The sequence below is a fragment of the Amblyomma maculatum genome, unplaced genomic scaffold, assembly GCF_055883805.1.
Source record: "Amblyomma maculatum isolate TAMU_Amacu unplaced genomic scaffold, ASM5588380v1 scaffold_23, whole genome shotgun sequence".
Lineage (NCBI taxonomy): Eukaryota > Metazoa > Arthropoda > Arachnida > Ixodida > Ixodidae > Amblyomma > Amblyomma maculatum.
Genome location: NW_028146748.1, coordinates 2,060,822 through 2,072,517, shown reverse-complemented (window position 1 = coordinate 2,072,517; position 11,696 = coordinate 2,060,822). Strand labels below are relative to the sequence as shown.

At 29.7% G+C, this 11,696-nt stretch overlaps 1 non-coding gene and 1 pseudogene across 1 annotated transcript; both read left to right on the top strand.

Moving 5' to 3' along the window:
- Nucleotides 1-6,813: 6,813 nt before the first annotated feature.
- Nucleotides 6,814-6,984, top strand: LOC146171114 (U2 spliceosomal RNA; annotated as a pseudogene).
- A 904-nt stretch (nucleotides 6,985-7,888) lies between these two features.
- On the top strand, nucleotides 7,889-8,078 carry LOC146171113 (U2 spliceosomal RNA). Its single transcript, XR_014702978.1, has one exon. It is a non-coding gene; the product is annotated as a U2 spliceosomal RNA (small nuclear RNA).
- Nucleotides 8,079-11,696: the final 3,618 nt, after the last annotated feature.

Sequence of the window (11,696 nt, the reverse complement as noted above, 5' to 3'; positions counted from 1 at the left end):
GTAATAATTGTTTACCTAGCCAATGTGGTTGGTTTTAAAGAGTGTAGTAATTATTTACGCAACTGTAAATAATTATTAATAATTGTTTATGTAGCCAATGTGGTTGGTTTTACAGAGTGTGGTAATAATTAGTAAGTATACTATGCAACTATAAATAATTAGTAATAATTGTTTATCTAGCCAATGTGGTTGGTTTTACAGTGTGGTAATAATTAGTAATTATATTTTCGCAACTGTAAATAATTAGTAATAGTTTACCTAGCCATTGTGGTTGGTTTTGCAGAGTGTGGAAGTAATTGGTAATTATATTTACGCAAATGTAAATAATTAGTATTAAAAGTTTACCTAGCCATTGTGGTTGGTTTTACAGTGTGGTAATAATTAGTAATTATATTTACGCAACTGTAAATAATTAGTAATAATTGTTTACCTAGCCAATGTGGTTGGTTTTACAGAGTGTAGTAATTATTTACGCAACTGTAAACAATTATTAATAATTGTTTATGTAGCCAATGTGGTTGGTTTTACAGAGTGTGGTAATAGTTAGTAAGTATACTATGCAACTATAAATAATTAGTAATAAAAGTTTACCTAGCCATTGTGGTTGGTTTTACAGTGTGGTAATAATTAGTAATTATATTTACGCAACTGTAAATAATTAGTAATAATAGTTTACCTAGCAATTGTGGTTGGTTTTACAGAGTGTGGTTATAATTAGTAATTATATTCACGCTACTGTCAATAATTAGTAATAATAATTTACGCAACTGTAAATAATTATTTATAATTGTTTATGTAGCCAATGTGGTTGGTTTTACAGAGTGTGGTAATAATTAGTAAGTATACTATGCAACTATAAATAATTAGTAATAATTGTTTATCTAGCCAATGTGGTTGGTTTTACAGTGTGGTAATAATTAGTAATTATATTTTCGCAACTGTAAATAATTAGTAATAATAGTTTACCTAGTCATTGTGGTTGGTTTTCCAGAGTGTGGAAGTAATTGGTAGTTATATTTACGCAAATGTAAATAATTAGTATTAAAAGTTTACCTAGCCATTGTGGTTGGTTTTACAGTGTGGTAATAATTAGTAATTATATTTACGCAACTGTAAATAATTAGTAATAATAGTTTACCTAGCAATTGTGGTTGGTTTTACAGAGTGTGGTTATAATTAGTAATTATATTCACACAACTGTCAATAATTAGTAATAATTGTTTACCTAGCCAATGTGGTTGGTTTTAAAGAGTGTAGTACTTATTTACGCAACTGTAAATAATTATTAATAATTGTTTATGTAGCCAATGTGGTTGGTTTTACAGAGTGTGGTAATAATTAGTAAGTATACTATGCAACTATAAATAATTAGTAATAATTGTTTATCTAGCCAATGTGGTTGGTTTTACAGTGTGGTAATAATTAGTAATTATATTTACGCAACTGTAAATAATTAGTAATAATAGTTTACCTAGCCATTGTGGTTGGTTTTGCAGAGTGTGGAAGTAATTGGTAATTATATTTACGCAAATGTAAATAATTAGTATTAAAAGTTTACCTAGCCATTGTGGTTGGTTTTACAGTGTGGTAATACTTAGTAATTATATTTACGCAACTGTAAATAATTAGTAATAATTGTTTACCTAGCCAATGTGGTTGGTTTTACAGAGTGTAGTAATTATTTACGCAACTGTAAATAATTATTAATAATTGTTTATGTAGCCAATGTGGTTGGTTTTACAGAGTGTGGTAATAATTAGTAAGTATACTATGCAACTATAAATAATTAGTAATAAAAGTTTACCTAGCCATTGTGGTTGGTTTTACAGTGTGGTAATAATTAGTAATTATATTTACGCAACTGTAAATAATTAGTAATAATAGTTTACCTAGCAATTGTGGTTGGTTTTACAGAGTGTGGTTATAATTTGTAATTATATTCACGCAACTGTCAATAATTAGTAATAATTATTTACGCAACTGTAAATAATTATTAATAATTGTTTATGTAGCCAATGTGGTTGGTTTTACAGAGTGTGGTAATAATTAGTAAGTATACTATGCAACTATAAATAATTAGTAATAATTGTTTATCTAGCCAATGTGGTTGGTTTTACAGTGTGGTAATAATTAGTAATTATATTTTCGCAACTGTAAATAATTAGTAATAATAGTTTACCTAGCCATTGTGGTTGGTTTTGCAGAGTGTGGAAGTAATTGGTAATTATATTTACGCAAATGTAAATAATTAGTATTAAAAGTTTACCTAGCCATTGTGGTTGGTTTTACAGTGTGGTAATAATTAGTAATTATATTTACGCAACTGTAAATAATTAGTAATAATAGTTTACCTAGCAATTGTGGTTGGTTTTACAGAGTGTAGTAATTATATTCACGCAACTGTCAATAATTAGTAATAATTGTTTACCTAGCCAATGTGGTTGGTTTTAAAGAGTGTAGTGATTATTTACGCAACTGTAAATAATTATTAATAATTGTTTATGTAGCCAATGTGGTTGGTTTTACAGAGTGTGGTAATAATTAGTAAGTATACTATGCAACTATAAATAATTAGTAATAATTGTTTATCTAGCCAATGTGGTTGGTTTTACAGTGTGGTAATAATTAGTAATTATATTTTCGCAACTGTAAATAATTAGTAATAGTTTACCTAGCCATTGTGGTTGGTTTTGCAGAGTGTGGAAGTAATTGGTAATTATATTTACGCAAATGTAAATAATTAGTATTAAAAGTTTACCTAGCCATTGTGGTTGGTTTTACAGTGTGGTAATAATTAGTAATTATATTTACGCAACTGTAAATAATTAGTAAAAATTGTTTACCTAGCCAATGTGGTTGGTTTTACAGAGTGTAGTAATTATTTACGCAACTGTAAATAATTATTAATAATTGTTTATGTAGCCAATGTGGTTTGTTTTACAGAGTGTGGTAATAATTAGTAAGTATACTATGCAACTATAAATAATTAGTAATAAAAGTTTACCTAGCCATTGTGGTTGGTTTTACAGTGTGGTAATAATTAGTAATTATATTTACGCAACTGTAAATAATTAGTAATAATAGTTTACATAGCAATTGTGGTTGGTTTTACAGAGTGTGGTTATAATTAGTAATTATATTCACGCAACTGTCAATAATTAGTAATAATTAATTACGCAACTGTAAATAATTATTAATAATTGTTTATGTAGCCAACGTGGTTGGTTTTACAGAGTGTGGTAATAATTAGTAAGTATACTATGCAACTATAAATAATTAGTAATAATTGTTTATCTAGCCAATGTGGTTGGTTTTACAGTGTGGTAATAATTAGTAATTATATTTTCGCAACTGTAAATAATTAGTAATAATAGTTTACCTAGCCATTGTGGTTGGTTTTGCAGAGTGTGGAAGTAATTGGTAATTATATTTACGCAAATGTAAATAATTAGTATTAAAAGTTTACCTAGCCATTGTGGTTGGTTTTACAGTGTGGTAATAATTAGTAATTATATTTACGCAACTGTAAATAATTAGTAATAATAGATTACCTAGCAATTGTGGTTGGTTTTACAGAGTGTGGTTATAATTAGTAATTATATTCACGCAACTGTCAATAATTAGTAATAATTGTTTACCTAGCCAATGTGGTTGGTTTTAAAGAGTGTAGTAATTATTTACGCAACTGTAAATAATTATTAATAATTGTTTATGTAGCCAATGTGGTTGGTTTTACAGAGTGTGGTAATAATTAGTAAGTATACTATGCAACTATAAATAATTAGTAATAATTGTTTATCTAGCCAATGTGGTTGGTTTTACAGTGTGGTAATAATTAGTAATTATATTTACGCAACTGTAAATAATTAGTAATAATAGTTTACCTAGCCATTGTAGTTGGTTTTGCAGAGTGTGGAAGTAATTGGTAATTATATTTACGCAAATGTAAATAATTAGTATTAAAAGTTTACCTAGCCATTGTGGTTGGTTTTACAGTGTGGTAATAATTAGTAATTATATTTACGCAACTGTAAATAATTAGTAATAATTGTTTACCTAGCCAATGTGGTTGGTTTTACAGAGTGTAGTAATTATTTACGCAACTGTAAATAATTATTAATAATTGTTTATGTAGCCAATGTGGTTGGTTTTACAGAGTGTGGTAATAATTAGTAAGTATACTATGCAACTATAAATAATTAGTAATAAAAGTTTACCTAGCCATTGTGGTTGGTTTTACAGTGTGGTAATAATTAGTAATTATATTTATGCAACTGTAAATAATTAGTAATAATAGTTTACCTAGCAATTGTGGTTGGTTTTACAGAGTGTAGTAATTATATTCACGCAACTGTCAATAATTAGTAATAATTGTTTACCTAGCCAATGTGGTTGGTTTTAAAGAGTGTAGTAATTATTTACGCAACTGTAAATAATTATTAATAATTGTTTATGTAGCCAATGTGGTTGGTTTTACAGAGTGTGGTAATAATTAGTAAGTATACTATGCAACTATAAATAATTAGTAATAATTGTTTATCTAGCCAATGTGGTTGGTTTTACAGTGTGGTAATAATTAGTAATTATATTTTCGCAACTGTAAATAATTAGTAATAGTTTACCTAGCCATTGTGGTTGGTTTTGCAGAGTGTGGAAGTAATTGGTAATTATATTTACGCAAATGTAAATAATTAGTATTAAAAGTTTACCTAGCCATTGTGGTTGGTTTTACAGTGTGGTAATAATTAGTAATTATATTTACGCAACTGTAAATAATTAGTAATAATTGTTTACCTAGCCAATGTGGTTGGTTTTACAGAGTGTAGTAATTATTTACGCAACTGTAAATAATTATTAATAATTGTTTATGTAGCCAATGTGGTTGGTTTTACAGAGTGTGGTAATAATTAGTAAGTATACTATGCAACTATAAATAATTAGTAATAAAAGTTTACCTAGCCATTGTGGTTGGTTTTACAGTGTGGTAATAATTAGTAATTATATTTACGCAACTGTAAATAATTAGTAATAATAGTTTACCTAGCAATTGTGGTTGGTTTTACAGAGTGTGGTTATAATTAGTAATTATATTCACGCAACTGTCAATAATTAGTAATAATTATTTACGCAACTGTAAATAATTATTAATAATTGTTTATGTAGCCAATGTGGTTGGTTTTACAGAGTGTGGTAATAATTAGTAAGTATACTATGCAACTATAAATAATTAGTAATAATAGTTTACCTAGCCATTGTGGTTGGTTTTGCAGAGTGTGGAAGTAATTGGTAATTATATTTACGCAAATGTAAATAATTAGTATTAAAAGTTTACCTAGCCATTGTGGTTGGTTTTACAGTGTGGTAATAATTAGTAATTATATTTACGCAACTGTAAATAATTAGTAATAACAGTTTACCTAGCAATTGTGGTTGGTTTTACAGAGTGTGGTTATAATTAGTAATTATATTCACGCAACTGTCAATAATTAGTAATAATTGTTTACCTAGCCAATGTGGTTGGTTTTAAAGAGTGTAGTAATTATTTACGCAACTGTAAATAATTATTAATAATTGTTTATGTAGCCAATGTGGTTGGTTTTACAGAGTGTGGTAATAATTAGTAAGTATACTATGCAACTATAAATAATTAGTAATAATTGTTTATCTAGCCAATGTGGTTGGTTTTACAGTGTGGTAATAATTAGTAATTATATTTTCGCAACTGTAAATAATTAGTAATAATAGTTTACCTAGCCATTGTGGTTGGTTTTACAGTGTGGTAATAATTAGTAATTATATTTACGCAACTGTAAATAATTAGTATTAAAAGTTTACCTAGCCATTGTGGTTGGTTTTACAGTGTGGTAATAATTAGTAATTATATTTACGCAACTGTAAATAATTAGTAATAATTGTTTACCTAGCCAATGTTGTTGGTTTTAAAGAGTGTAGTAATTATTTACGCAACTGTAAATAATTATTAATAATTGTTTATGTAGCCAATGTGGTTGGTTTTACAGAGTGTGGTAATAATTAGTAAGTATACTATGCAACTATAAATAATTAGTAATAATTGTTTATCTAGCCAATGTGGTTGGTTTTACAGTGTGGTAATAATTAGTAATTATATTTTCGCAACTGTAAATAATTAGTAATAATAGTTTACCTAGCCATTGTGGTTGGTTTTGCAGAGTGTGGAAGTAATTGGTAATTATATTTACGCAAATGTAAATAATTAGTATTAAAAGTTTACCTAGCCATTGTGGTTGGTTTTACAGTGTGGTAATAATTAGTAATTATATTTACGCAACTGTAAATAATTAGTAATAATTGTTTACCTAGCCAATGTGGTTGGTTTTACAGAGTGTAGTAATAATTAGTAAGTATACTATGCAACTATAAATAATTAGTAATAATTGTTTATCTAGCCAATGTGGTTGGTTTTACAGTGTGGTAATAATTAGTAATTATATTTTCGCAACTGTAAATAATTAGTAATAATTGTTTACCTAGCCAATATTGAGTAATTAGTGCAATAACCAGGACATAGCATATAAATAATTATTTACTTATTTATTTCCTTTTTAATTAGTAACTGCTCATTGATTGACATATGGACATATAAGCTATGCATTTGCACATACTGTGGTGTTGCTCTGTGATTGGTCGACACCTCCACGACGTCTTCCCTTCGCGACCAATAAGTGCTGTGGCAAAAATGTGACACTTTTGCTAACGACAACTATGAGGCAATAAAGGCTTTTGCCTTAATAGCAGTAGGTATCTGCAATAAAGCATTGCTTGCAAATGTACAAAACATTTCTGGAAAACACTGTTTTAACAGCTTGATATCAGTTGCCAGTTGTAATTTGTAACCCTGACATTATACTATTTTTTGTAATGCGGCAGAGCATTCTGGGCTTGCTGTACCTCTGCCACGGGTCTACCCGGTACTGCACTACTTCCGGGACTAGCTAAGCGACTCTCGGTTTTTGGGGGAGGACAATCACAACTCAAAGATGAGGCCAACTAACTTTTTTCATTCGAGCTCACTGCTATCCATGTGCCTAACAGCAATCCTCTCAATGCCTGTCCTATTGCATTGTTGGGCGCCTCGTGCATGCAGTGACACCTTGGGTTACTTTTTCCGCGTGTCATTGCATGTGAGTCTATTATTTGAGGCAATAAAGAATGGTTTGATTAAGAATCCCCTTCAAGGGATGTGTCGAGATTTGGTAAACCATAGCTCAAGTGCTACAAACAAAAAACGATGGACCGACGCTGTTTCTGCAACAACCGTATGTTTTCGGTGCGGAGAAACCAACCGCGGGGTGCATTCGCGCGGCTAGTTGTGGCATGTACCCTTTTTGTCATGTGGAAGCGCCGCTGCCTGGCGGAAGCACGCAGGCAGCCAGTACGAGCCATGTACCCGGCGCTGCAGAGCCTGCGCCTCCTGCTCTGGGAATACCTGTCAGAGCGGCTCGAACTAGACGGGGAGGCGCGGTTTCTGCAGCGTTGGCACACACGGTTCTTTGTTGTGAGACCAAATGGGCTAACGATGCCGACATTGTTGTATTGATGACCACATGTAACGCGCGTTGGATCATAACATGTATGCATGTACATCCCCCCCCCCCTTTTTTTTCCCTTTCCCCTTCTAGTGCATTGGGATGGAGAGATTTGAGTGGTTCTCCCATTATTATTGTATATCCCTTTTTTGTACCAATTGATTGAAATTGTATAAAGGATAAGCAGACTCTGATACGAAGATAAGACTGTTAATGTAAAGTGACTTACAACATCTGTATTGTATTGGCACATTATTCCGTATCCTTTACATATAAGTGTATGTATATTGTGGTTCACATTGTCAATGTATCGTGCTCTATCAGTTTGGAAGTCAATAAACTTCTCTTTGTGTAGTATCTGTTCTTAACAGCTTAATATCTGTTACGGGTTCTAATTGTACCCATGATATTAAACTGATTTTTGTAGCGCGGCGGAGTGTTCGGGGCTTGCTCCAACTCCGCCACGGGTCGACCCGGTACTGCACTACTTCCGGGACCGGCCCAGCATCTCCCCCTTTTGGGGGGAGAAGGCACAATTGAAAAAAACAGAAAAACTGCTTTGTTTTGTTCTAGAAATTTTTGGACTTTTTTTTCCGACTTTTTTTTCCGACTTTTTTTCCGACTTTTACTGTTATGTGGTTGGTTTTACAGAGTGTAGTAATTATTTACGCAAATGTAAATAATTAGTAATAAAAGTTTACTTAGCCATTGTGGTTGGTTTTACAGTGTGGTAATAATTAGTAATTATATTTACGCAACTGTAAATAATTGGTAATAATAGTTTACCTAGCAATTGTGGTTGGTTTTACAGAGTGTGGTTATAATTAGTAATTATATTCACGCAACTGTCAATAATTAGTAATAATTATTTACGCAACTGTAAATAATTATTAATAATTGTTTATGTAGCCAATGTGGTTGGTTTTACAGAGTGTGGTAATAATTAGTAAGTATACTATGCAACTATAAATAATTAGTAATAATTGTTTATCTAGCCAATGTGGTTGGTTTTACAGTGTGGTAATAATTAGTAATTATATTTTCGCAACTGTAAATAATTAGTAATAATAGTTTACCTAGCCATTGTGGTTGGTTTTGCAGAGTGTGGAAGTAATTGGTAATTATATTTACGCAAATGTAAATAATTAGTATTAAAAGTTTACCTAGCCATTGTGGTTGGTTTTACAGTGTGGTAATAATTAGTAATTATATTTACGCAACTGTTAATAATTAGTAATAATAGTTTACCTAGCAATTGTGGTTGGTTTTACAGAGTGTAGTAATTATATTCACGCAACTGTCAATAATTAGTAATAATTGTTTACCTAGGCAATGTGGTTGGTTTTAAAGAGTGTAGTAATTATTTACGCAACTGTAAATAATTATTAATAATTGTTTATGTAGCCAATGTGGTTGGTTTTACAGAGTGTGGTAATAATTAGTAAGTATACTATGCAACTATAAATAATTAGTAATAATTGTTTACCTAGCCATTGTGGTTGGTTTTACAGTGTGGTAATAATTAGTAATTATATTTACGCAACTGTAAATAATTAGTAATAATAGTTTACCTAGCAATTGTGGTTGGTTTTACAGAGTGTGGTTATAATTAGTAATTATATTCACGCAACTGTCAATAATTAGTAATAATTGTTTACCTAGCCATTGTGGTTGGTTTTGCAGAGTGTGGAAGTAATTGGTAATTATATTTACGCAAATGTAAATAATTAGTATTAAAAGTTTACCTAGCCATTGTGGTTGGTTTTACAGTGTGGTAATAATTAGTAATTATATTTACGCAACTGTAAATAATTAGTAATAATTGTTTACCTAGCCAATGTGGTTGGTTTTACAGAGTGTAGTAATTATTTACGCAACTGTAAATAATTATTAATAATTGTTTATGTAGCCAATGTGGTTGGTTTTACAGAGTGTGGTAATAATTAGTAAGTATACTATGCAACTATAAATAATTAGTAATAAAAGTTTACCTAGCCATTGTGGTTGGTTTTACAGTGTGGTAATAATTAGTAATTATATTTACGCAACTGTAAATAATTAGTAATAATAGTTTACCTAGCAATTGTGGTTGCTTTTACAGAGTGTAGTAATTATATTCACGCAACTGTCAATAATTAGTAATAATTGTTTACCTAGCCAATGTGGTTGGTTTTAAAGAGTGTAGTAATTATTTACGCAACTGTAAATAATTATTAATAATTGTTTATGTAGCCAATGTGGTTGGTTTTACAGAGTGTGGTAATAATTAGTAAGTATACTATGCAACTATAAATAATTAGTAATAATTGTTTATCTAGCCAATGTGGTTGGTTTTACAGTGTGGTAATAATTAGTAATTATATTTTCGCAACTGTAAATAATTAGTAATAGTTTACCTAGCCATTGTGGTTGGTTTTGCAGAGTGTGGAAGTAATTGGTAATTATATTTACGCAAATGTAAATAATTAGTAATAAAAGTTTACCTAGCCATTGTGGTTGGTTTTACAGTGTGGTAATAATTAGTAATTATATTTAAGCAACTGTAAATAATTAGTAATAATTGTTTACCTAGCAATGTGGTTGGTTTTACAGAGTGTAGTAATTATTTACGCAACTGTAAATAATTATTAATAATTGTTTATGTAGCCAATGTGGTTGGTTTACAGAGTGTGGTAATAATTATTAAGTATACTATGCAACTATAAATAATTAGTAATAAAAGTTTACCTAGCCATTGTGGTTGGTTTTACAGTGTGGTAATAATTAGTAATTATATTTACGCAACTGTAAATAATTAGTAATAATAGTTTACCTAGCAATTGTGGTTGGTTTTACAGAGTGTGGTTATAATTAGTAATTATATTCACGCAACTGTCAATAATTAGTAATAATTATTTACGCAACTGTAAATAATTATTATTAATTGTTTATGTAGCCAATGTGGTTGGTTTTACAGAGTGTGGTAATAATTAGTAAGTATACTATGCAACTATAAATAATTAGTAATAATTGTTTATCTAGCCAATGTGGTTGGTTTTACAGTGTGGTAATAATTAGTAATTATATTTTCGCAACTGTAAATAATTAGTAATAATAGTTTACCTAGCCATTGTGGTTGGTTTTGCAGAGTGTGGAAGTAATTGGTAATTATATTTACGCAAATGTAAATAATTAGTATTAAAAGTTTACCTAGCCATTGTGGTTGGTTTTACAGTGTGGTAATAATTAGTAATTATATTTACGCAACTGTAAATAATTAGTAATAATAGTTTACCTGGCAATTGTGGTTGGTTTTACAGAGTGTGGTTATAATTAGTAATTATATTCACGCAACTGTAAATAATTATTAATAATTGTTTATGTAGCCAATGTGGTTGGTTTTACAGAGTGTGGTAATAATTAGTAAGTATACTATGCAACTATAAATAATTAGTAATAATTGTTTATCTAGCCAATGTGGTTGGTTTTACAGTGTGGTAATAATTAGTAATTATATTTACGCAACTGTAAATAATTAGTAATAATAGTTTACCTAGCCATTGTGGTTGGTTTTGCAGAGTGTGGAAGTAATTGGTAATTATATTTACGCAAATGTAAATAATTAGTATTAAAAGTTTACCTAGCCATTGTGGTTGGTTTTACAGTGTGGTAATAATTAGTAATTATATTTACGCAACTGTAAATAATTAGTAATAATTGTTTACCTAGCCAATGTGGTTGGTTTTACAGAGTGTAGTAATTATTTACGCAACTGTAAATAATTATTAATAATTGTTTATGTAGCCAATGTGGTTGGTTTCACAGAGTGTGGTAATAATTAGTAAGTATACTATGCAACTATAAATAATTAGTAATAAAAGTTTACCTAGCCATTGTGGTTGGTTTTACAGTGTGGTAATAATTAGTAATTATATTTACGCAACTGTAAATAATTAGTAATAATAGTTTACCTAGCAATTGTGGTTGGTTTTACAGAGTGTAGTAATTATATTCACGCAACTGTCAATAATTAGTAATAATTGTTTACCTAGCCAATGTGGTTGGTTTTAAAGAGTGTAGTAATTATTTACGCAACTGTAAATAATTATTAATAATTGTTTATGTAGCCAATGTGGTTGGTTTTACAGA